The sequence below is a fragment of the Bos grunniens genome, chromosome 8, assembly GCF_055505025.1.
Source record: "Bos grunniens cultivar Pamir isolate PY7600 chromosome 8, Bosgru_T2T1.0, whole genome shotgun sequence".
In the NCBI taxonomy this organism is placed as follows: Eukaryota; Metazoa; Chordata; class Mammalia; order Artiodactyla; family Bovidae; genus Bos; species Bos grunniens.
The window spans coordinates 41,212,508-41,238,658 of record NC_141172.1 but is presented as its reverse complement, the minus strand read 5'-3'; the positions used below and the strand labels follow the sequence as shown (position 1 = coordinate 41,238,658).

Sequence of the window (26,151 nt, the reverse complement as noted above, 5' to 3'; positions counted from 1 at the left end):
GTAGAGGGCCACTGGAGAACAGAGAAACAGCAACCAATGTGATCAAGTCTCTCACTGTGCTGTTAACTGCTGAAGAGGTCTTCAAGTTAGAAACTCAGACATTTTTCAGGGTAGCTTCAACAGCACCACCAACATCACTCAAATCATGTGAGAAAATGATTGTTTTAAAACTAACAAAATTACATCAGAAGAATAGATGTATCTATCTCTATCTTTCTAGCTCTCTATCTACAGAGAGGTAGAATCCCTTGGCTGTACACCTGAACTAACACAACACTATAAATTAACTATACTTAAAATTTTTAAATGGTTAAAAATTTATGACAGAGAAGGCAGAAATTATACTGAAAACCTGTATTTCCCACCTCTAGATGCTGTGCGTTATAGTCCTGGTTGATCCTAGAACAATTACAAAACAGAAAAGGCTTGTCTTGGTGTGTTTGCTACCCAACCCACCTCCATCCCAACTCCACCCCTTGAATCTCCGTGTACTCTCTTCCGTCCCAAGCATGGCAGAAGGAAGAGTGAGCGCTCCACCCTTACCTAGCTTAACGCTTTAATGAAAGTATGGGGCAGGGAACTATATAAAATTAATGTTAGATTAAGTGGATGACTTCTTTTGGGTGTGATTCCTGAGGGACAGGTTTAAATTTTCTTGCTTTTTCTTCTTTCACCAGTGCAAGCTGCATCTGATCATTTACCCTTGAAATTCCTAGGGACCAAAGTCCTTGTGGTGCCAGGGTGGGACTTCAAATCACAAACAGCCCATGTAGAGAAAAACCTTGAGCAAACTGATATTAAAATGTAAATAATCAATAGAACAGAGTGTCCATCAGGTTCTCAGCAGGAAATAGATGGCATGCTCAAATTAGGATCATTTCATGATAATTTAATAAAGTGTTTGTTGAGAGAGTTGAGAGGAAGCCACAAGGGTTAGTGCAGCACCCTGGGATAATGTAAACACAGGCGACACCAGCCCTGGGCCTGAGAAAGGAGGGTTAGCAACCCTCCCTGAGACTCATGGTGAGAGTGTCACACAGAGAGGGCTGTCATGACACAAGCTCGACCTTTAGATAGGGACACCACTGGCCCAGGGTGACTGCAGAGAGACAGTCAGGGGTATGTATACCCTGATCTCACTTTGTTCCATCCCTTCTGTCTGTCTCCAGGGCCCCCAAGTGGCTGACCTCAACCAGTGCAAGGGAGTCCGTAGATGCAAGTCCTTACAAGTCAGCTTTTCTATGCAGAGTAGGTTAGAAAGTGCAGAGTACGTTAGGATGGGTGAATGGCGCACCCAGCACTAGGAGGGAGGGAAAAAGTGAAAGCAACAAGCTTGGGGTGAGGGTGGGAGATGTTGAAGAAGGAAAGACTGAAGCTTATTTTTCCAGAGCATTGCCCTTGTTCTTACATGCACATACACACACCCTTTTCAAAATTCAATAAACAGTATTGGGACATCCTTATTTCTTCTAAACTCAAAGGAAGACATTTTCAGGCACCCCTCATTCCACAAGATGGACATCCTTCTTTCTGTGAGAAAAATGAGTTCATTCAAATCTAGACACTAATGAGATTGTAAAGCGTGGACACAATTCATTCACTGTGGGGTGCATAGACAATCTTATTTTTATTAGCCGGTTGGGAGTACATGTGAAGAACAGAAGCTAGAACAAAATATTTCTTCCCCCTTCCTGTAATACTGCCTTTCAGGGCATCCACAGTGAGCTCAGATGGAAATCTGCCAGTACCTGGAATCTCTCCAACATTCCTCTTCTCCCTTGTCCCCCTAGTCCTTCCCCCAAACAAGAGTCTCCTTCTCTAAGTCAAACTTTTGCAGATCCTCATTCTTGGCTCGGTCCTAGGGAGGTGTTTAGAAATTTCTGTTCAGTACTTCTTTAATTTTCCCCAGGAGTAGGATAAGATTCTTGTGCTTGAAGTCTCTGCAAGAGAAAACCATCTCTTGCTAATGATGAACATGACCTTGAGGCATTATTGTTCTAAAAGGAGCTCTTCCCTCCTGCACACAACTCACTCCTCACCTGTACTCGCATCCCCACCTCTCCCCCAAAAGGATTAAGAGAGGCAGAAGGAACCTGAAACCTTGTTTTGTCACAGTACCTTTAGGGGATTCTTTTTTTCTTTTTTATCTTCCTGGCTGTCATTCCCAGAAAGCTCTTCTGCCATACACTCTTTTTTTTAAATTTATTTTTAATTGAATGATAACTGCTTTACAATACTGTATTGATTTCTGCCATAGATCAACATGAATCGACCATAGGTATACAAATGTCCCCTCCCTCTTGAACCTCTCTCCCACCTCCCACCCCTTCCTACTCCTTTAGGTTGTTCCAGAACCCTGGTTTGAGTTCCCTCTGAGTCATATAGCAAATTTCCATTGAGGGGATTCTTTTTTCTCATGGTAATCAGACAATGGATTCCTTGGTTGATTTGACTGGTTTCATAAAATATGTGCATTTTTCTTGTGTTACTAAATTATCTTTTTATTCCTAAGCCTTTTCCTTCCCAGGTGGTGCAGTGGTAAAGAATCTGCCTGGCAGTGCAGGAGATGCAGGAGATGTGGGTTTGATCCCTGAGTCAGGAAGATCCCCTGGAGTAGGAAATGGCAACCCACACCAGTATTCTTCCCTGGGAAATTCCATGGACAGAGGATCCTGGCAGGCTACAGTCCTAGGGTACTCACAGAGTCAGATGTGACTGAGCACATGCAGAACAGCTGCATATGGCTATGCAAAAAAATGTGGTGGCTTGAAACAACAATACGTTAACTACCGCAATTTTATGGGTTGTCTGGGTGCTTCCCACTCAAGATGTCTCATACTGTCATTCAGAGACTCCACTGGACAGGCCATCCAAGGTGGCACTCTCACATGGCTGGACGCTGATGCTGGCTGTTGGCGAGAGATGAGCTGGGGCCTTTGCCTAGAACACCTGTCTGCAGCCTTTCAAGAAATGTGGCTTTGATTTCTCACAGCATGACAGCTAGTTTCTGAGAGGGAATGTCTCAGGGTGAGCTTTCTAAGAGACCCAAGCAGAGGGCTTTTTATATCCTGAGACATGTCAGAAGTTCCAGCATGGCTCTTCCACCTCAAACCTGTCCCACAGATCACTCATATTCAAGTGAAAAGGAATTAGACTCTGCCACCCACTTGATGGGAGGAGCATCATGCATCTACAGAGAGGGAAGGAATTGAAGATGGTCACATTTGGGAACCAGTACACAATTTCATCTCTTCTTTGCATTTTCCTAATGAAACCATTATAAATCATTTGTGCCGTCACCGTCTTCCCTGGTGGCTCAGATGGTAAAGGATCCATCTGTAATGAGGGAGATCTGGGTTCGATCCCTGGGTTGGTAAGATCCCCTGGAGAAGGAAATGGCAACCCACTCCAATATTCTTGCCTGGGAAAAGTCCCATGGACTGAGGAGCCTGGTGGGCTACAGCCCAAGGGGTCGCAAAGAGTCAGACATGACTGAGTGACTAACACTTTACTTTGTGCCATCACTGTCCGGCCGTGTACTTATTATTATAGTGGAAAGAGCACTGAACTCAGAGTGAGATGGCCAAGCCAACAGTTCCAAATCCAAAGCAGGAGCTGGGCTCTGAGACACCTTTGCATCCTTCTCTAACTCTTGGACTCTCGGGCATTTCCATGCCTTTTACTCCTACTCCAGATGAGTGCAGAGTTAAAAAGAACTAATGTGCAGTTGTCTCATCTCCATTTTAGATTCTCCTACCCACTAGTAGATTAGGGGAGGGGGAGTGAGCTGGCAAATTTACCTCAAGAATTCAGGAGTGAGCAGAATACGGCCAAACAAAAATGACCCGTCTTCTACCATCACAAGAGCTGGAAGACAAGTGGGCCTCTCCTCTTTCAGTGGCAGATCAGTTCCCCTGCTCTCCAAAGGGCATCCTCTGGAAGATGTGAACCGATTAACCTATACTAATCCCAGATCTGTCACATACTACCTGTGTAATCTTGGGCTAGTTACTTTCCAGTTTTCTTACTATAAAATGAGAATAGGTATTTCAGAAGTTCTAGATGATCAAGATATATAAGGTGTATGAAAATGCCATGAATAGTAAAGCCTTGCTGCTGCTGCTAAGTTGCTTCAATCGTGTCCAACTCTGTGTGACCCCAAAGATGGCAGCCCACCAGGCTCCTCTGTCCCTGGGATTCTCCAGGCAAGAATACTGGAGTGGGTTGCCATTTCCTTCTCCAATAGTAAAGCCTTCAGTTCAGTTCAGTCGCTCAGTCATGTCCAACTCTTTGCGACCCCATGAACCGCAGCACACCAGGCCTCCCTGTCCATCACAAACTCCCAGAGTTCACTCAGACTCACGTCCATCGAGTCAGTGATGCCATCCAGCCATCTCATCCTCTGTCGGCCCCTTCTCCTCCTGCCCCCAATCCCTCCCAGCATCACAGTCTTTTCCAATGAGTCAACTCTTCGCATGAGGTGGCCAAAGTACTGCAGTTTCAGCTTCAGCATCATTCCCTTCAAAGAAATTCCAGGGCTGATCTCCTTCAGAATGGACTGATTGGATCTCCTTGCAGTCCACGGGTCTCTCAAGAGTCTTCTCCAACACCACAGTTCAAAAGCATCAATTCTTCGGTGCTTAGCTTGCTTTATAGTCCAACTCTCACATCCATACATGACCACAGGGAAAACCATAGCCTTCACTAGACGGACCTTTGTTGGCAAAGTAATGTCTCTGCTTTTGAATATGCTATCTAGGTTGGTCATAACTTTCCTTCCAAGGAGTAAGCGTCTTTTAATTTCATGGCTGCAGTCACCATCTGCAGTGATTGTGGAGCCAAAAAAAAAAAAAAATTCTGACACTGTTTCCAGGTACCTCTAACAGAGTTGTCTATATCAAGGCAGACTTCCTCTGTGAAGGGCCAGATTGCAAATATTTTTGGCTTAATGGGCTTGGTGGTCTCTGTTGCAACTGTTCAACTCAGCAATTGTAATGAGTGTGAAACCAGCCTTTGATGCACATAGAGATGATCATACTAAGTAAAGTAGGGGAGACAGACAAATATCATGTTATCTCTTATACGTGGAATCTAGAAAATGTACATACTTACAAAACAGAAATAGACTCACAGACTTAGAAGACAAACATATGGTTACCAAAGGGAAAATGTGGTGGGGGGAGTGGGCAGATGAATTAGAAGGTTGGGATTAACATAAATATACACACTAATATATATAAAATAAATTATCAAGCAGGGCCTACATGTATAACTGAGTCACTTTGCTGTACATTTGAAGCTAACACAACATTGTAAATCACCTATAAACTCCAGTATAAAATAAAAAATTTAAAAAAGGATTCCAAAAAATGGTAATAAATGAGTATGGCCAGATATGGCCCTTAAGCCATAGTTTGCCAACCTTTGTTCTAATTTATGGTTTCACCTCAGAAAAGAATGGGGGAAAAAGTTGGGCCAAGTAAGCTTTTCATATGTTTATACTTTAAGTTCAGACACTGAACAAGCTGAGTTACAAATGTAAAAAAACAGAAAGACACGATTGATGCTAGCCATTGACACCTGATTTCCTCCTAGAAAAAGAAGAGTAAGAGAAAGTACCCTGACAGGCGCCTGAAAATAAAGCGTGAGAATGTGAGACCTTGGGGATGAGGCGATCGGGTGTGTCTGAGAGAGGAGGAGTAATGTTCCATTTATTCCAGACAGGATGCGACAGTGGGAGTCTACGTGATTCTCAATGTAGCCTGACCCTGTGGATTCCCAAATCCTCAGGAGGGTTATTTAACTCATGAAATGTAATTTGGGTTTTATTTTTCCTTTTGTTGTTTTAGAAACCGGTGAAGAGATTGAGGCCTCATATCTGGTTCATTTGGAGCAGACCCTTCATATTGTGGGATCTTAGAGCATAAAGGCAAAGAAAATCATAAAAAAGTAAGTTCTAGAAATATTTAGAAATCACAAGGAGGCCTACTGGGCTGTCACAAACCATGGAAATGGGGTGTAGAATCATTTAGCCAGATGTCCAGAGGGCAGGGGCCCCAGCTGGGGTCTCTGGCAGAGACATTGAGCATATCATGATGTAAATAACAATGATTACAGCAGTCTTACAAAACATGCCAAACACTTTCTAATAAAATAGTAATTAAAGTTCTTTAAAGGTCACTAACCACCCATTCCACTGATTATGAAAAAAAATTTTTTTAAGAAAAATTGTAAGTTATGGGCAGTTTTACCTAGCTTTAAATGCAGGTTTATCCAAATTTTACTTTTCTGGGATGAAACTGTTTTTCTTAGGTGATCAGTCCTTTTTGTGAAAAGCTTTCTCATAGATCATATTCCCTGGGGTCAGAGTGCCAAACAGCCCAGTGCCAATTTTGGTTTAAAAAAAATTGGAAGTTAACAATTAATACTGAGCACTTGAAGAAAGAATGGTCATAATAATACAAGACTCCAGATAACCCTCCATAGAACTGTGACACGTAAACGTGTGTGTTGACGTCTCTGAGAATAAATGGCGCTCAGAGTGTCATGGTCGGCTCTCTGCTCACGTAGTCTGGCACATACTTGGCCCACTGTGTTTAATCTTTGGCTGTAAGACTGAAGTGAGCCACTGCTAATGTCTTTATTATATAAGAAAGGCACTGTGAGAGAGGAGAAAGACTTCTTACTAGGAAATGGGTGATCTGAATTTAAGTATTAATCCTGCTACTTCTTACCTCTATATCCAGAGTTCCCACCAGGTTTTGAAGAACCTCAATTTCATCATCCACAAGATGGTAATCATACCAATCCTATCCTTCATCACCTGACTGCTGTGAGAATTGAATGGGAAAAGGTCAGTAAATAAAGCTTTGAAAACTGATATAAAAATACAAGTTCTTTTAAACTGCTACTTGGAATGATATTGAAACTAATTGTTAGGTATTTTGAATGTATTTTCAGGTTTTACTTGTAGGATTCAAGCATGAATCTACTTAGAATGTGTGTATTTCAATGTATCACTAATATATATTAACCATAATATTGTCTTTGCTTACAATTCCTTCTCCCAATATTACCAAACTCTGCAAATGAATGGAATGACAACAAGTGGCAAATTGTGCCTTGCATGGTCAACACTATTGGCTGTCTCTCCAAGAGCCAACCATCCTTTCTCCTATTTTGGTTAATAGAGCCCAAGTTTTATTCATATATCTGTATGTAGACACACATTGTTAGCCCCCCATTTCAGGGATAAATATTAAGTTTTCAAAGCCACTCAGAATAACCCCATTTCTTTTGCCAGTAACTGATTAAGTGAAGGGCATGTAGCTCAATTAGGATTGTTGAATGCGTAATAATAAAAACTTACTGAGCACTTATTGTATGCCAGGCACTTTTTAAAAGTACTTTATTAATGCTAATTCCAACAACAAACCCTATGAGGGTAAGTTGAGGTAAGTTGTATGACTATATAAGTTTTGAAGCTCAGAAAACTGAGAGCTAGAGAGGCTTAAGAAAGTATAAAATTAGAACTAGAATACAAACCCAGACTGTGTGGCTCATTATCCATGCTCTTTGCTATTATGTGATACTGAGGTGGAAGTCTCCTGATAGTTTTCTCCTGATAGTTTCCAGGATGCATGGAAAAGGTAACCTCAATAACAACAAAAAGATACTAAACAGGGTATGTCCCTCTTCCTTCTGCTAGACATCTAATGATTGCATGTGATGCCCAGAGTACTGGCAGCCATATTGTGACAATGAGGAAGCTAAGCAGAGACACTAAGAATGGCAGAGTAAAAAGATGGAAAAAATCCTGGGTCTTTGATATTGTGTTGAAGCACTGATTTTACAAACTCTGAAACTTGCCTACTTGAGCAATTCTTACTTGATAAAATATTTTCATCTCTGTTGAAACAGTTTTGACTTGGAGTCATCTATTACTTGCAGCTTAACACATGCCTTCTGAATTAACACAGACATGCTGTTAGGTATGGTAGGTCCAACCAGTGATTGACTTGCCTTGACTTGGTTTACTATCACTGGAAATGTGTTAAGGATGCTGAAAGGAAATTACAACTTTGGAAGAATAGGTTAGACAAATTGATCCAAGATGTCTTCCAATTCTAGGTTGCTGACTTCAATGAAATTCTGTGTTTTCTCTAACAAGCAGAGTTAGTAAGATGAAAAGTGTTAAAATACAATTGAACAACTCTTTGGAAAAAATGTAAATATTTAGAGGATAAAAGAAGAAAAAGTAAATTACTAGAAATGCAGACAGATCCTATGGTTCAGTCAAAGAAATAAAAAATAACTTGGAGATTCAGGATAAGCCAATCTGGGGACTTGCTTCCTCAGTTACATTCTTAAAAATTAAGCAAACAAAATTCCTAGTTCTACATCAGCTACCCACACACTTCTCTTTTCCTTTTGCCTCTGGCTTCTAGAAGAAGCACATGAGGCCTCTTTCCTAATTTCTCTGAAAATCCTTGTTACTTGCCTTCTACTCCCCACTGAACTGGAACTCCTCAAGCAGTGGTCACTAATAATTGCTTCACTTGCAAACCCCAGGTGGGTTTCCAGCTCTTGACTCATCCAACTTCTTTGTTGTGTCTGGCCTCAACTTTCACTTCTTGCTTCACCTTTCATCATCCCTCTCTGAATAACCTCACTGTCTCCCATTTACACAGACCCATTCTATTTCACCAGCCCAGAGTTTTCTCTTACCTGGAAACTTCCTATTTACAACTGTCTCTTTAGACAGCTTCTGTATACGCCCAGGAAACAGGAGTCATCTTGGTTCCTCTGTCTCTCTCTGCCTTCACATTTCTTACATATCTTGTCAATTCAAACACCAAAACGTGTGCTTCATTTGTCTCTGATCCATTTCTACTGCCCAGCTCCAGATCTTTGTCTCTCATCTAGGCTTCCAAATGGCCTGCCCTCAAAATTCCATGCAGACTGCCAGCAAAATAAATCTGAAGTGCAGGCCTGATGGCACTTTTCCACTTTGGATGATTCCTCGTTGGTTTAGGTGATTATTACCTTCAGAATAATGCCCATTTTCCTTAAGATACCGCTGCAGCTGGCCCCATCCCACTGGCTTGGCCTCAGCTCCAGCTATTCCCTCCATGGACCCTGTGGATTACTTTTGTGAGATGGCCTGCTTTTCCATCTCTGTGCTATGCATTCATGCTGTTTCTTTGAGTGAACTGTTTCCATCTACCATTCCTTGACCTGGCATATTATATCTCAAGGTGTACCTCAGATTACACCTCTTCCTTCTTTATCTTACCCACCACCAGGAAGTCTTTAAGCTTTCTATCTGTTTCTATAAACATGCCACCACCCAAGCATGCTTGGAAAAAGCAGGAGCTACCTGGATAATGCAATGTATCATCACCTCGAGCTTTATGGAAGTGCCCAAAGCCTGAGGACCTAATTGCAGCTTAGCTAATGTGTCCTTTTCTGCACATCTTTTTATCTGAGACCAGAGAGCTGACATTCAATCTCTCTGCCACTCAAGGTAGGGGGAAAATGATTATTCTACAAGGAAACAAACTTATCTCAGTCTCATATTCCTGTCAATGGCATAATCAATGGAACAACTATGTAAAGATTTTTTTTTATAAGAAAAAGATGTGGCCCAACAATTTTCTACCTAACACATTTTTGAATGTGTGTATAAGAATCTCAGAAATCTGAGGGCTAAAATTAAAATGTCCGTCCTGAAAAGTTCAAGAGAAGAAATGAAACTAGAAGAACTCAGGACTTGAAAAGTTTAGTCATCAAGGAACAATGGTAATCCAGAATTATAATTTTTTAATCAAAATTGAACACAAATATTAAATTATCTTGATAGAGAAGATGAATTAAAATATTGACTTAATAACATTGATCTGACTATAAAGCCACAGAAGACAAAACAAAACAGAAGACTGAGTTATTCACATTAACTTTATGATGAAGCATTTTATGAAGTTCTGACCAATGCATTTAGAAATGCATAAGAAAAACAAATGGAGCACAAATGAGAAAATTATTATGGCACTCTTAAATGTCATTATTTACGTGAAAAACCCCAAAGAATCATTTCAATAAAGCTTAGTAAGCTTTATGTGAAATAAATGTACATGTTAAGTATACAAACTCCAGGAGTTTTGCCTGTGTATCAGCAATACCTGATTAGAAAATATAATAGAGAAATAAACTACAGAGAAATAAACTATAGTAGCTATACCACTTGGAGGTAAAAATTGAGGAAAAGATAGTTCCTTACTAAGAGGGTATAATTCCCAAAAGCAAAGGTAATACTAGGCATGCAAAAGTCAGTCACACACACAAAAATCATTAATAACAGTAAATAAAGAATTACATATAGCAGCTAACAACAACAACAAAAATCTACCCAAAAGGAAACTATTTCCAGAAGACTGTCAACTTCTACGGAAGAGGATAATGACTATAATAAATGGAGAAACAGAAAAACTTAGCCTTAGAAAAATGTCAATACCTCCTCAAGTAATCCTTAAACTTAATGAAATATGATCATTCTCAATATATTTTTTTTCTGAAACTTCATGATGATGTAAGGCTCACATAAAACCAAAACAAAACAACAAACAAAAAATTTTGAGAGATTGGAATAATGATAGGTGGCTTGGCACTAAGCTATCAAAATGTGTTACAAATCTACAGTAATCAAAATAATATGGCACTGATCTTATCTTCTAACTCTGATTTTTTTTTTTTCTTTCCTTCTTTCCCTACTGTAATCCTGACCTGCTCAAAAACATCCTTTTCTATGAAACTTTCTTGGACTATCCAACCTGGAAGTCATTTCCCATAACACATCTGCCCTTCTGTTTGTCATTGATATCATATTCTTGGCTATATAGCAAAATTTTACATGCCTTTTCTCCCACAAAGTTTACATTCCTTTGTTTTTATCATCTTTGTCCTAATATGTTTTTACCTACAAGATGCAAAAAGTAGTTTTCAATAACAGCAATGGGAGAGAGCAATGTGAGATTTAATAATACAATGGTGCCATAGCTTCAAGGTTAGATCTGAGGACCACCGATAGCAGCAGTACCTAGGAACTTAGAAATGCAGGATTGCAGGCCCCACCCAGATATACGGAATCCGAAGCTGCACTTTAACATGATCCTAAGGTGATTCATGTGCACATTAAATTTTGAGGTGCAGTGCCCTAAAGAATTTCATGGAATAAAAAATTTCATAACTCTTCTGAAGCAATCAAACATAGTTGGCTATCTTCCTGTGCTACAAGCAAATAGAATTATTTAAATCTTACACTTCCTTGATAGGCAAAAATTTAGTGACACCATAAAGTGCATGAGAGAGACTAGGATGAAACTAAAGATAAAAGCAGACTCAAGGGGCATGTACAGGGACATTATGAAAAGAATGCCTTTTCACTTCTCCTGTGTGTGTGTCCGACTCTTTGCAACCCCATGGACCACAGCCCGCCAAGCTCCTCAGTCCATGGAATTCTCCAGGAAAGAATACTAAAGTAGGTTGCCATTTCCTTCTCCATTCACTTCTCCTATAGGGCTTTCTAATTTCTCTAAGTCTGATCTCCCTACTAAAATATTTCTTTATTATCACCTGCTTCATCTACATTTTAACCTGGGCAACCTAAATCTCACCTCCGACTAATTATCTTCTTAAACAAAACTAATTCTCCCCTATGAGGTCCCCCGACTGTATCAACCTAAGCCACAGCCCCCAGATCATCCACTAGAAGGTGAGTCCCCAGCAGCAAAGAGTATAGCTGCCTGGTTCACTTGCTATATCTGTAGATGACAGAACAGGACCAAGTATACAGCAAGCTTTCAGCAATTGAGCAGTCAACAGATGTGACCACATCTCCTTGGAACAGGGCTCATTTTCCCTTGTAAGTTCCTTTTCATTTAATTTCATTGTATCATCACCACCACCTGGACTGCCGTAGTAAAATCTGAGAAACCCTCCCTGCCTCCTTTCTCTGGTTCTCTAATCTATCTCCAAGCAACCTTTTTACAGTCTTCTCTTACCCAAAGTATTAAATTCAAACATTTTACACTGGCATTGAATTTTTTGAGTCCAAACCCAAGTGTCTTTGGACTTTGTTTTATGACTTCCCAAAGGAAACCTTCCTTTTTAGCCAAGATGTTCTACTCATGCTTCTTTAGGGTGCATTTCCTGCTGGGATCTATTTTCCTCAAATAAAATGTCTTTCTGTATCATATTTACCTATCAAAGTCTACCCATTCCTCAGGACATCGCTCATTCCATTGTCTCAATGAAACCTAGTACCTGACCACTCTAATCCAGGATTCATAATGGACTCATTCTGGGGGTATCAGCGATCTCTCCTCCGTACTCTCATAATGGGTATCACCTATAATGCCCATCGCTTACTATGCGTATTCCTTTGAATGTAAATCTTTCTGCATATATGTGGCACATATGGGTAAATAAAGAGAACAGGTTAAGGTGGCCTGAAATTAAAGCCTGTGTTTACCACATAGTAGCATTGGGAATGTCCTTCCCCTCTCTGGGTCTCAGTGTCTCCATCTATAAGAGCGCCTACTTGGACTGAGATATGAACATAAATCACATACTTTAAAATCCTCTTAGCAGGGTGTCTGGAACACAAAGAGTATTCAACAATGTTGGTATCTCTTCCCAGAACCCCTTCCTTACAGTTGAAGGTTTTTATGGAAGATGCCCTGGAGAAGGAAATGGCAAACCACTTCAGTATTCTTGCCTGGAAAATTCCATGGACAGAGGAGCCTGGAGGGGTACAGTCCATGGGGCACCAAAGAGTCGAAAATGACTGAGTGACTAACACTTTGCTATTGAGTTGGCCAAAACGTTCATTCAAGTTTTTTTTGTAAAATGGTGTGTGCATGTGTGCTAATTCATTTCAGTCAGGTCTGACTCCTTGCAACCCTATGGACCATATAGCCCACCAGCCTTTTCTGTCCATGGCATTCTCTGAGCATGAATGGAGTAGGTTGCCTTGCCCTCCTCCGGGGGATCTTTCTGACCCAGGCATCAAAACCATGTCTCTTACATCTCCTGCATTGGCAGGCAGGTTGTTTTTTGATTTTTTTTTTTTTTTTAACCACTAGTGCCACCTGGGAAGGCCCCATAAGATGTTATGGAAAGCCCCAAAATTTTGGCCAACCCAATGTTTCAGTACATCAAAATACTTATTTATTCATTGGTGAGTTGACAAAGGTTATTCATAGATATCAATACAGACTTTCCACTTGAGGATTTCAGGAGCAAAATTTTCTATTCCTTTGGACCAGACACTAAATACTCCTCTATAAAAGAAAAGTATTAGGGAATACTTGAAAGAGAAAGAGAATATGATTGGCATCCTGTCTTAGATTACTTACTCTGTCTTTGATAACATATCTTGTAAGGGAGTTTGGTTTTTCCATTACAACTATCCTGAGAAAGGGAGTATGTTTCTGTGTAGCCTTGGATGAGGCTTAACCTCTCTAAGTCTCTATCCTCATTTAATGCTGAGAATTGACCTGATGACCTTTGTTTTCTCTTGGATAGAGTTGCTTTGCTGTAGAATACTGAGATTACATTATCTCCTTTATCTTTCATCTGTGAAGCAATACTAAGAAACAGCCATCATTTAAATAACAAATCTTTATCAGATTTATTTCACTTTATAGAAGAACAATGCTACCGACAATTCTACCAACCTAAGATAATAGGTTGTAATTCAATTATTATTAAACTCCTAAATTTTCCATAGTCATTCTGCAAAAGTATGATGCCTCATATTTACCAGTAAGTGATGACAATGCTTAGTCTGACTTACTTAGGGAAAAGGCAAATTATTATGTACTGTTTGAGCAACTTACTCAAAATTAACTATTAGCATAGTGGTCAAAATAAAGACAGCCCATGGATTACCTAATTCCTATTTCTTCATTTTACTAAACACTGCACATAATCTTTGAGTCTAAATTAGAATTGTTTTAATATGACAGCTATCCAATATGGCAGGGTTCAAGTGGAATACTATCACTTTTTACCCAGCAGTAAAAAAAAAAATATTTTCTATTGGTCTTATGCATGCCCTGACATGACAAATTATACCATGCTTAAAATTCACACACACACACACACACACACACACACACACACATTTCCAGCAAATTAACATCTATGCTTTAGATGACACAAGATATGAGGGCATGTTATACTTGCTTTTGTGTAGATCAGTTGGTATTTAGGGGTGGAGAGAAATCCATTGATATTTATTTCCCATCAACCTAATTTCTTTATTTAAGAGTCTGTGAAAGGCCAGCTTAAGGTCAACCTGTGGCCATAGGTTTCCATTCGGCAACCCGTGGGTGGGAGCTGCAGTCACCTGTCGAAGCCTGAGTCCCCAGGCTTCAGCTGGGACCTGCTGAACAAGCTGCAGGGTATGTGTGAGCCTTCACAAAGTCTGCAGCCCCCAAGTTCACTAGCACTGTTTCAGGAGCTGGGCATCCCATTGACCTGGAAACCTTGGTCACTGTCTTCTCAGGAAAGGCTGGGTCTTCTTTTCTCATCTCCTCTGTCTCTAGAATTCAGGTATGACTTCATAGCGGAGATAGGGGCCGTATGCTCTGCCTACACTGGACTACCGGGGCCGCCTCTGCCCACTGGTGGCTGCCTTAGTATTGCACAAGGTGACAGTGTCCATGTGACACAGGAACACTGCAGGGCAGCTGTGTCACAGAGCCAGGGGGCATGTCAGATGCCCCTATGAGAGTCTGGGGGTCTGCCCTGGGATTGCTCTCTCCCACATCAGAAGTTCTCAGCAAGCTGCTTGGAGCTGGTCATACAGGGTTCTAGGTGTGAATAGTTATCAGTGAATGAGCCTCTTCTGGCAACAGCCAACCTCAGGGCAGCACGGGGGCTGGTAATGTTAGGGGATGAGGCATGACATCAGCTGTGTCTATCTGCAAATCAAGGCTGGTACTGCCCAAATGGGTTTACAGGAATTTGAGGGTACTTTTCTCCTTTATCTGAAAGACACATTGGAAAGGGTTTCCTTTTTAAGGGCAACATGGAAAGGCTTCTGTTTGTTTTCACTCACTTTACTTGGACCAGACTCCTAGCAGGTATGAATGAAACCTGAGGTCAAGGACCAGACACGTCTGTTAGACTTGGACCATGTGCCCAGCCTTATGACAAAAGCTGGTTATAGAGGCTAGAAGCACCCCCACATTCATGAGACACTTGCCCGTCAGGGTGTACATTTATCTTAGAACCAACCAGGATACTTTTTGAATAGATAAAAACACTGTCTCTGTTGCTAGAGATGCCTGGATCAGAATGCAGGAAAGAGGAGTGCAGTACATTTTATATCATTCCCCTCTGCAGTGAAGGATCAGATCATCAGTGTGCTTAAGAAAACAGTGACTCTCCTATCCTGTGCTGTGGATGGTGACTGCAGCCATGAAATTAAAAGACATTTGCTCCTTGGAAGGAAAGCAATGACAAACCCAGGCAGCATATTAAAAAGCAGAGACACCATTGTGCTGATGAAGGTCCATGTAGTCAAAGCTATGGTTTTTCCAGTAGTCATGCATGAATGTGAGAGTTGGACCATAAAGAAGGCTGAGCGCTCAAGAATTGATGCTTTCAAATTGTGGTGCTGAAGAAGACTCTTGAGAGTCCTTGGACTGCAGGGATATCAAACCAGTCAATCCTAAAGGAAAAAAAAAACCCTGAATATTCATTGGAAGGACTGATGCTGAAGCTGAGGCTCCAAGACTTTGGCCACCTGATGCAAAGAGCTGACTCATTGGAAAAGACCCTGTTGCTGGGAAAGATTGAAGGCAGGAGGAAAAGGGATCAACAGAGGACGAGATGCTTGGATGATATCACCAACTCGACAGACGTGAATTTGAGCAAACTCTAGGAGATAGTGAAGGACAGAAGAGCCTGGAGTGCTGAAGTCCATGGGGTCACAAAGAATTGGACACAGCTCAGTGACAGAACAAGAACATCCTGTGCTGGGCACAGGGGCGATGATGAAAGAGAGACAGGGAAGACTTCAGCCTCATCACAGGTGCTAGCCCTCCTCTGGTCAGCATTCTCTCTCCCTCATCACCCTCTTTGTTCTGCCGAATTTATCACACTGGATCAGTAGGTCCCAAAGTATGTGTGACCCTTCCTTGGGCTGGACACTCGTCTGGCCAGAGAAACTGACAGTCTAGGAAATCCAGCTGTGCCTGGTTGTATTTTGCCTGCGTCTGTTACAGCATATGGTGCATTCACTTGAAGTGAGTGACAGAGCTATTTAATGTTACAGTTTGTTTGTCTGATGCCCCCACCCAAATACCACATACAGTGTCATGTGCTAACACAAAAAGACATTGGCAAACAGTCTCAACTTGGTTAACAATTTATGACTTATAAGAGGAACACTTTCAAATTGGATTTGAATGCCACAGTTCCCAGGATGACAGAAAAGGCTGGAAGCATTTGGAAACATACATGGGCTTCCCTGGTGGCTCAGGTGGTAAAGAATCCACCTGCAATGCAGGAGACCTGGGTTTGATCCCTGGGTTGGGAAGATCCCCTGGAGGAAGGAATGGCAACCCATTCCAGTATTCTTGCCTGGAGAATTCCATGGACAGAGGAGCCTGCTGGGCTACAGTCCGTGGAGTTGCAAAGAGTTTGACATGACTGAGTGGCTTTGACTTTCATACACCTTAATAAGCTTCATCATCTTATTCAGGAAGAAATGGAGGCAGAAAGATGAAGTGACCCCCCTACCACAAGGACTCACACAGCCACTTAGGACAAGGACTACAGCTAGAACCTTTAGCCCCTGCCTGCCTTCCAATCCTGGGCTCTTCCAGCCCAAGCTGTTGCCATATATTCCATTTTACTGCAGCTTCAAAAATCTGGCCCCTCAAAACCTTTCCTGGAATTGGACTTCTGAGCCTAAAAAGGCTTAATGTACGCTTTTGGGAAGGGAGAGCCACAAGCTGTCTAAGTGGTTTGATCCAGTTCGCCAATATTTACACCATAGGATAATCTGCCTTAACTTCATAAATAATGTAAATTCCTCCAAAGTGAGTTAACCGTGAACTACGTGGTCTTTGGGAAAAAAAAAAAAAATCCATGTTATGACACCACCCTGGCAGAGTTAACACCACCACGGAGGACCGAAGGTAACCCTGGGTTGTAGTCACCACTATTGACCATCCTAAGTGTGACTATTTTTAAACTACTGTACGCCTCGTTAAGCTGTGCTCTGAAAATGAGAAATTTGCTTTAACTGCATTGTTTTGAATTGCTGAGAGAAGAATCTATCAACCACAAGGTGCCCTGCTGCTGAACTCAGCCAAAAAGCTGTTAATAACTCCAGCAGATGTTTCAGCTTTTGAGGCCAATAGACTGCCTCCCTCCCTCCCCGCCCTCCCCTTTCCAGAATGAAATGCCAATAGGACTGAACTCCGCTGTCTGTGGTTGCTGCCACTGCGGCTGCCGCCGAGGCCAGTGGTCCCGCTGCTGCTGAGGAATGATTCTTTCAACAACCAGTGGCGACAGAACCTCACAGCCCTTTCAGGTCAGAACATTGTTGCTTTTTACCATCAGAAGTCTAAATCTTTGGAGGTCGAAATGAAGGAAGGGCGCAGAATTGGTATTCCTGGTTGGTTTTGCTTGCCTTCATGGCCAGTCATCTCGTTTGGCTTGTTGTGGTTTCTCCCAGCCCTAAATGTCCGCCTCTCAGACTCATCAGCGTGTTGGCTTGCTGGGTGGAGGGTCATTCGTACATGAGGGTCCCTCTGGTCCTGGAGAGAGGACGTTGGGTTGGCAGCTTTGTGAAGGAGGCCTCAATGTGTTGCTCAGTTTTGTGGGCTTGTCTGTCTGATACGTGAGGCTCATGAAGCCCTGACCTGAGCAGTCCTGCAATATTAGGAGTGCATATTATAAATACAGCTGCATCCCTGTGAAATAGGTAGACTATGAGGGCATACAGGGCCCCTGCAGGCCCAGGGGGGGATGTGTCAACATCTCTGGACCGAGATAAACCTGACATCTTAACCTGAAACTAAATGTATGTTCCGAGGCATTCCAAATGAGAAGAAATTGGAAAATAAGAGGAAAGGGAAGATCATACTCCCTCCCCTCCCCCTGACTCTCCCCCCACCACTGCCACCTCCCACTCACTTATTTGAAAGAAAGTGCTTTAAGGCACCCCAGTGGCAGCAGGGTGACCAAGAAAACACAGGTGCACCACATTTACAGAATATCACATTGGCGAGGAACTCATCTGAACTGCACGTCTACACATATCATCACACAGAGAATTGCCGTTTCCAAGAGGGGAAGAATTGAGAGGCAGAATTAAGTTCATAAATATTTTGTTTCCTTATTTTGGTGTAACACAAAGGCAGACTATCCAAGACTCTGTGGACCTCTGCTGTCAGCTTCAACATTTGCCAACCACAGTAATTCAACCCCCAAAATCTCTGCTCTATGCCATGCTGGCTATAAAAAGTAAGCACTTTTTCCCTGGTGCCAGTGTCACCGTACGGTTTACATCTTCTCAGCACTGTGTCTCTCTCTTTCTCAGGAAAAGCTCAGGAATACGATATAAGGCTTTTAAAAAAAAAAACAACAACTGGATAAAGTAATAGATTCCACTGTGACTTGGTCTACATCCTTTGCAGTACACTTGCAGAGTGCTCATTAATGTGAATAGAATTTGCACATATGTATTGAAGGGAAAGCATTGTTGCCCATGCCTGTATATTCTTTATTTTCTTATCAGACCAAGCTCAACACTGTACAACTGGAAATCCAATGGCATCTTTTTTTTTTTTTAATTCTGAAGCATAAGTAACTCAGGTTAAAAATTATTCACTCTGAAATGTGGTGTTCCCACCAGCAAATGAGATGAGCATGCCTGCTTAGACAACTATGATTCCAAGAAGCCAATACCAGAGAAGGACTCTAGTAAAATAAGCAACCAATGCGGTAATAATAAAATAGGCTAAAAGAAAAACACAAGAAACTCCCTACTGAATCAGTAGAAAATACATTCTCATTATTTTTTTAAAATTCCATATTAATCTACCCATATGCATCTCCAGAGGGGTGAAAACACAAGATGAGGAAAAGAGAATCGAAAATTATCATGGTTGATTTGAGATTCAGACCTGCCAGCAGTGAATATTGGTAAAAGGCATTACTAAACTATATGGAGACGTCTGAGGCCCATTTAAATCCAGGCCATATACTTCACTAGGTCTTGAACTTTACCTGGAATCTTCCACTGCAAGAGATGATTTCCAAGCTATTTTGTTCTTGATTATTTCCAGTCCAAGTAAAATGGACAATAAAAAAAAAAAGATGTTTCGATACGATTTCCATGATGGATGTTCATGACCAAAATAACTCTACCATCTGATGTATTTCACAGTTTTAAGTTAAAACAGACCTGGTATAATATGCTTGTACATCTGGCTCAGGTGCTTCGGTTGCCATATGTTTGTGAAGTAATCCAAGGAGATGTTACAATTGCATGTTCCCCTTGGGACCTGAATAAAATGTGCCCACAAAGAGTTACCTAATTATTCATTCCTGCCAGCAACATCCTTGCCTAATAATAAGGAGGTGCTTAAAATGAGACAATAGTGCTTTCAAACTTGAGAGATGTCAGTGCCACTTATTGTTTCAAAAACAGAAAGTCTTTCGCATTTTTTAAAAAAAGAAAAAATATCCTTGGCCTTTAAAGCAAATAAAATACTCTGCAAGTGGGATATTTGATATTCTCATGGGAGCAAATTCTGTCATGCTGATCAAGGCAAGCATTCCCCCAAAATCACTGGCTGAAAGCCATGTAGACCCAGTGGAAATTGGTGACCCCAAGATTGATGGTCCCTAAGAAATGACTGCTCAGGTAACACTACATGTTTATGGAAAGTTGATAATTGTCAAATTGTTTTCATATATGTTGCCATATTTAATTCTTACAACAACCTTCTAAAACATACAAGGCATACCATATTTGGTCTTGCCAGTTGATGTACCCATTCTTCATAGCACTAATTAGCCAGAAAGGTGAGCATCTTTTTAAAACTTAAAAAAAAAATGTTTTAGTCTCAACCAATGAGCACCAGTGCCATAATGCTTAGTTCTCACTTTAGGCCATTGACGATCTGCCTTCTTTCCTCTTTTCCTGCTACTTACAATCCTTTTATTCCATGACTCTCTTTCTTTTTTTTTTTTTTTAATGATTCTCTTTTGATTCAAAATGAAAATTTTCCATTTTTTTCAAGGGTTAAAAAAAAAGGAGAGGAAATTAGTTTAATGATTAAAATACAGGCTGCCCATGAAGATATAAATTTTAATGTAGGCTAGGACAAAGTTCAAATAAATAAGTCATGCTCTAGACCTAGCTTAGTCCACCATTAAACCAATTTAAAAGAATGTGGCAAAGATGAGAATATCAACCAGTAATCCTCTATCAGTGTCTTAATTGTGTATTGACTGAAGTCACAGATTATGTGGAGAGTTGTATTTCCACAGGATTAGGCTAAAAGGCCCTACACAGCCAGATTAGGTTAGAGGTTCTTTTTCCCTAGAGTGTAGACCTCAGAGTCAAGCAGGATACAAGGATGAGAGACAGGGAGGAGATTGGCCTCAGGTTACCCAGTTTGTAAATGGATATCAATGCCCAGACATCTGCCTTCAACACGCTGGTTCAAAACAACAGTTTGTATGTTTATTGAAGTAGTTGACATACAATGTTATGTTACTTTCAAGTACACAACATGATGTTTTTATGGATTATGCTTCATTTGAGATTGTCATAAAATATCAGTTGTATTCCCTGTCCTGTATATTACACCCTTGCATCTTACTTATTTTATAAATAGTTATCTGTACCTCTTAATCCTCCACCCCTATCTTGTCCTTCCCCTTGCCTCTCTCCCTGCTGGTTACTTGCTTGTTCTCTATAACCATGAGTCTGTTTCTGTTTTGTTATAGTGAAGGTATGGAAGCAACCTAAAGATCCATTAACAGATGAATGGATGAAGAAGATATTTTAAATGGATGCAATGAAACATACTCAGTCAGAAAAAAAAGAATAAAAGTTACCAATTGCAACAATCTGGATGAACCTGGAGGGTATGCTTGTACTTATTTTACTTATTCTTATAATAAGCCATATAGAGAAAAACAAATACTGTTTGCTTTCGGTTATATGTGGAATTGAAAAAAGAAAACAAAAGAATATAACAAAATCTTAACAAATTTTGATTGCTCAATATGTGATTTTTTTTCTGTATATATATTCCCCATGAGAAGAGACAATTACTGTAAGGAAGTGACTGACCTGGCTGTTAGTCTCTTACTGGGGTGAGGGAAATTTAAAACAAAGTTTGTAGACAAAGTGTTCGTTTTGCTGAAAAACGAAGCTCCACAAAATCGTCCTTGTTCTTATAGCCTGAGACCAGAAGGAGAAGGCTGCAATAGTTTAAAAAGGTCCGTGCGTTCTTGGCCTCAGTGTACGATGAATCTTAGACGAGTGTCTGCAGAGTCCATGAGACTTGAGGGCTCTATTATCAGAAGCTGAAACCCATCGTCTTTTTTTGTTCAAATTGAAGTGTAGTTGATGTACCATACTGTGCCAATGTCTGCTGTACAGTGAAATGACTCAGTTTTACATATATATACATTCTTTTTTAAAAAATACTCTTTTCCATTATGGTTTGTCCTGGGAGATTGGATATAGTTCCCTGTGCTATAGAGGGAAACCTATTATTTATTCACTCCAAATATTAAAGTGAATAGTTTGCATCTACCAACCCCCAATTCCCAGTCCATCTCTCACCCTTCTCCCCGTCCCTTGCAACCACAAGTTTGTGAGTTTGTTTCTGTTTTATAGATAGGTTCATTTATCCCATATTTTAGATACCATATATAAATGGTATCATATGGTATTGTCTTTCTCTTTCTGACTTACTTCACTTAGTATGATAATCTCTAGTTGCATTCATGGTGCTACAAATGGCATTATTTCATTGTTCTGTATGGCTAAGTAGTATTCCATTGCATGTATGTACCACATCTTCTTTATCAGTTCATCTGCTAATGAACATTTAGGTTGTTTGCATTGAAACCCATCTTCTTGAAGGATAGTGTCTCAGCAGAGCATATGCACAGACCTCATCCAATCCCTTTTCCAACACCTACTTCAGCTAATTCATTGAAGTAGTTAGACGTGGTCAAGGGTATTCACAGCCATGATCTAACGTTCTTAAAAATAAATACATGTCCTAGTGGTGGTTTGGAGAAGGCAATGGCAACCCACTCCAGTACTCTTGCCTGGAGAATCCCATGGACGCAGGAGCCTGGTAGGGTGCAGTCTGTGGGGTCGCTAAGAGTCGGACACAACTGAACGACTTCACTTTCACTTTTCACTTTAATGCATTGGAGAAGGCAATGGCAACCCACTCCAGTACTCTTGCCTGGAGAATCCCATGGACGCAGGAGCCTGGTGGGCTGCCATCTACGGGGTCGCACAGAGTCGGACACGACTGAAGCGACTTAGCTGCAGTGGTTATATAATAAGAATATAACATTCTTATTATAGCATAGGTTGTGGTCAGGATACATCCCAGTCTGTCTCAAGTTGTGTTAACCAAATGGGTGCATGCATGGATGTTCAGTCGATTCAGTCCTGTCTGACTCTTTGTGACCCTGTGAACTGTAGCCCACCAGGCTCCTCTGTCCATGGGATTCTCCAGGCAAGAATACTGGAGCGGGTTGCCATGCCCTCCTCCAGGGAATCTTCCCAACCCAGGGACTGAACCCGCATCTCCTGCATTGAAGGCAGATTCTTTACCCCCTGAGTCACCTGGGAAGCCCAACCAAGTGCATATTCCTAATTTTAATTTTGGAAGGGCATGCTTTGAGACTCCCTAGGCAAATTTTTTCTCACTCATTGAAATGATGTAGTTTTCAAAAATGTATACATTTTCTTCTTTAACTAAATATTTGTTGAGTACCTAGTGGAGTACTAGTATACTACATGTATGAGTACTAGTTATGTAGTACATGTAGTACTAATATACTACATGTAGTACATATAGTACTAGTATACTACATGCTATGCATACAAAGTTGAGAAAGCAAGTTCTCAAGATATTTGAACAAGTGAAGAATCAGACTTACAAACAGGCAAATACAATGAGATTTACTAAACTGGGTGATCCACAAAGATGAATGGCAGATTAGGATAACACATTTAAATCTGTCCTGGAAAACTTCCCAGAGGAAGAAGAAACATGAATACGTGTTTTCCAGACAGACCAAAGATTTTAAAGTGTATGCTGTGAGTCATGAGAGGCCAATGATCAATAGTAAGCGAAGGAGTAACATAATCAAATTTTTGTGTTTGAACTCTGAGGCTACTACAAAGAGGAATTGGAAATGGGAATTTCTGGAAACTGAGCAAATGTCATGAGATGTATTGCAGTAGTTAAGGGACTTGATGGACCTATTCAAATAGACTGTGGTCCCACTAGAGATGAGAGCTACAATAGGAGAAAAATAAATTAAAAAATGCATTATTTTGGAATGTGAGAAAGGAGTCAAAGGCTTCCAGACTATTGGCTTGGGTAGTAGAGAAAGGGTCTAGAATTCATTAATATACAAAATAAAGGAGAGAATGCAGGTTTTGTGGAGTAACAGGGATGAGCATGAAAAGAGGAGCATGTTCAGTTCTGGATGTACTGTGGAATGTCCAGGTGGATTGATTTAGAAAACAGTTTGGAGGAGAACAAGATGGCAGAGGAGTAGGTGGATGTGGAGTACATCTCTCTCCATGGATACATCAGGAATACATCTTCAGACACAAATGTATACAGAACACCAGCTGAGAGGGGACAGGAGTACCTGACCAGTGGAAAAGAATATATAGACCCATGCAAAACTTGGTACAACGAAGCAACTAGGGCGAAAAATAGGAGTGTGAGTAGCATTGGACCTGCCCTCAGTGGGTGGGAGAACTGAAGCAGGGGTCTGATCCCCACATCGGGGCAACTGACTGAGTCAGAGGAGAAACATTTAAGGCTGAGAGTTAAACAGCTGATCTGTGGCACCCTAAATGGAATGAGAATCAGACAGTCCTTGCCGCAGCCATACGTACCCTGGACAGGGACACATATCCCCTGGAAGGCACAGTAGCTGGGAGCTGGAGTTAAGGATTATGGAGCAATCCCAGGGCAAGCGCTGCTGTTGTCTGTGAAGAGAGGAATCGAGGGGATGTGAGGGAGGAGATTATTGTGTGAAATGCCTGTGGAGGAAAACCAGGCAGCCATGGAAGCAAGGGGATTGTGCTGAGTCATGCATAGGGGATGGAGCCATCACCATAGCCTCTCTCCTGCCATACACCAGCGTTGGCAGCTGAACAATAGATAGGTTGGCCCATCAAACACCTGATGCACTGAACTACAGAGTAGGACCCCATCCAGGATGCCCCTTTAAGTGCCTGGCGTGCCAATCTACAGAGTAGGACCCCAGCCAGGGGGGGCCCTCTATGTGCCTGACACACCGAATAACAGAGAAGGGCCCCAGGCAAGGGAGCCCACTAAGTGCCTGAACGGGCAGAGCTATACCAAAGAGGCCTTTTGATCTCCAGCTACAAGAGGCTCAAAAAAAAAAAAAAAAAACCCTCTGATAGGGCCATAACTCCTGTGGCGAAGGCAGTCCGTGTCCCTGCACACTTGGCACTGCCAGGGTCCCTGCAAGCCAAGCAGCTGCACCACCTTCATGCTCAACTCTCACTGGGGCAATGCTGACACAAGCAAAAAAAAAAAATCTTGAGCCTATGCATGTAGGGTCACTTTGGCAGTATCCAGCTCTTTATGACCCTGTGGACTGTGGCCTGCCAGGCTTCCCTGTCAGGGAGGGGGCTGTTCTCCAGGCAAGATACTGGAGCGTATTGGCCAATACTGGCTGCCATATCCTTCTGGAGCACTATATTTCCTGCTGCCCTAGCCGCCAACTCCCCTGAGTACCTGCTGCTGCCAGAACCCCTGTGACCCAAGCAGCTGCACCACCTCCACATCTGGCCCTCACAGGGGCAAACCCAAGTTCTCCAGGGCAGCCTCAAGAGGAAACCCCAGTGGACGACCCACATGCAGAGGTGGAAACAAAACCACAACTGAAACCCAGGGGCAGTGTGACTAAGGAAGAAGACCCAAAACCTTTGTACTAGCTGTACAAAGCTGCGGATTAAATCCACACAATCAACTAGGCAGACTCTGTCTATGGAATGTATAAGAGGTCATTGAGAGCTCCCACAAAAGAAAATGCACTAGCTCTGATAACTGTGGACACTGGATGCAAGAACACAGAGGAGTAGGACCAGATTAGAATCTGAGCTGCCCCACAGCAGGTCCAGAGATCAGCACGGTATTGGAGGGCATCCTAGGGAGGTGAGATGGACTGTGACTTCCAGCGAGGGAAAGAACTCTGACAGCAGTGACTCAAGAAAAGCATTTATTATTCTTATGTTTTGACTGCTTCTGTAGATTCTTTTGGATTTTTTTCTTTTCTTTCCTTTTATCCCCCCTCTGTTGCAGTTGTTGATTTTATTGGCACTATGAAATCAAATTAAGGTTTTGAGCTTTTTTTCTCTTTTTTTCTCAGTCACATTTTTTTATTGTTGTTATAAACCTCTTCCTCTACATTGGGCTTTTGCAGTTCTTAGGAGTTTTCCTTTTCTCCTATATTCTTTCTTCTGCCTTTTTTTCTTTTCTCTTTTTTTTAATTTTAACTTACAATTTTTGTAAACCTATTATATTTTTTCTATATTTATTCCTTTATTTGCCTTTCCTACTGTTCTTTTCCCCTTGCAGTTAATCTTTAATGCATATAAATCTTCTTCATCTATCTCTGTTTAACTTTGCATATGTATTCTTTCTTTCTTTTCTTTCTTTCCTTTCCTCTCAATGTATTTCTTAATTTTGTTTTCATTTCTTTATTCCCCACTTGGCACCTTGCTTTAGTTTTGTTTTCCAATTTGTGCTTTAGTTAGTTTTGTTCTTAACTGGTAAATATAATTTTTATTTCCTTTGTTCACTGGGT

General features: G+C 41.3%; 1 long non-coding RNA gene across 1 annotated transcript in view; it reads left to right on the top strand.

Moving 5' to 3' along the window:
* The window catches only part of LOC147366966 (uncharacterized), a 58,271-nt gene that overhangs the window by 15,014 nt on the left and 17,106 nt on the right, over positions 1 to 26,151 (top strand). Inside the window, exons 5-7 of the long non-coding RNA XR_015169646.1 lie at positions 5,850 to 5,949; positions 6,747 to 6,853; positions 21,043 to 21,183. This is a non-coding gene — a long non-coding RNA (uncharacterized LOC147366966). The remainder of the gene's footprint in view (positions 1 to 5,849; positions 5,950 to 6,746; positions 6,854 to 21,042; positions 21,184 to 26,151) is intronic.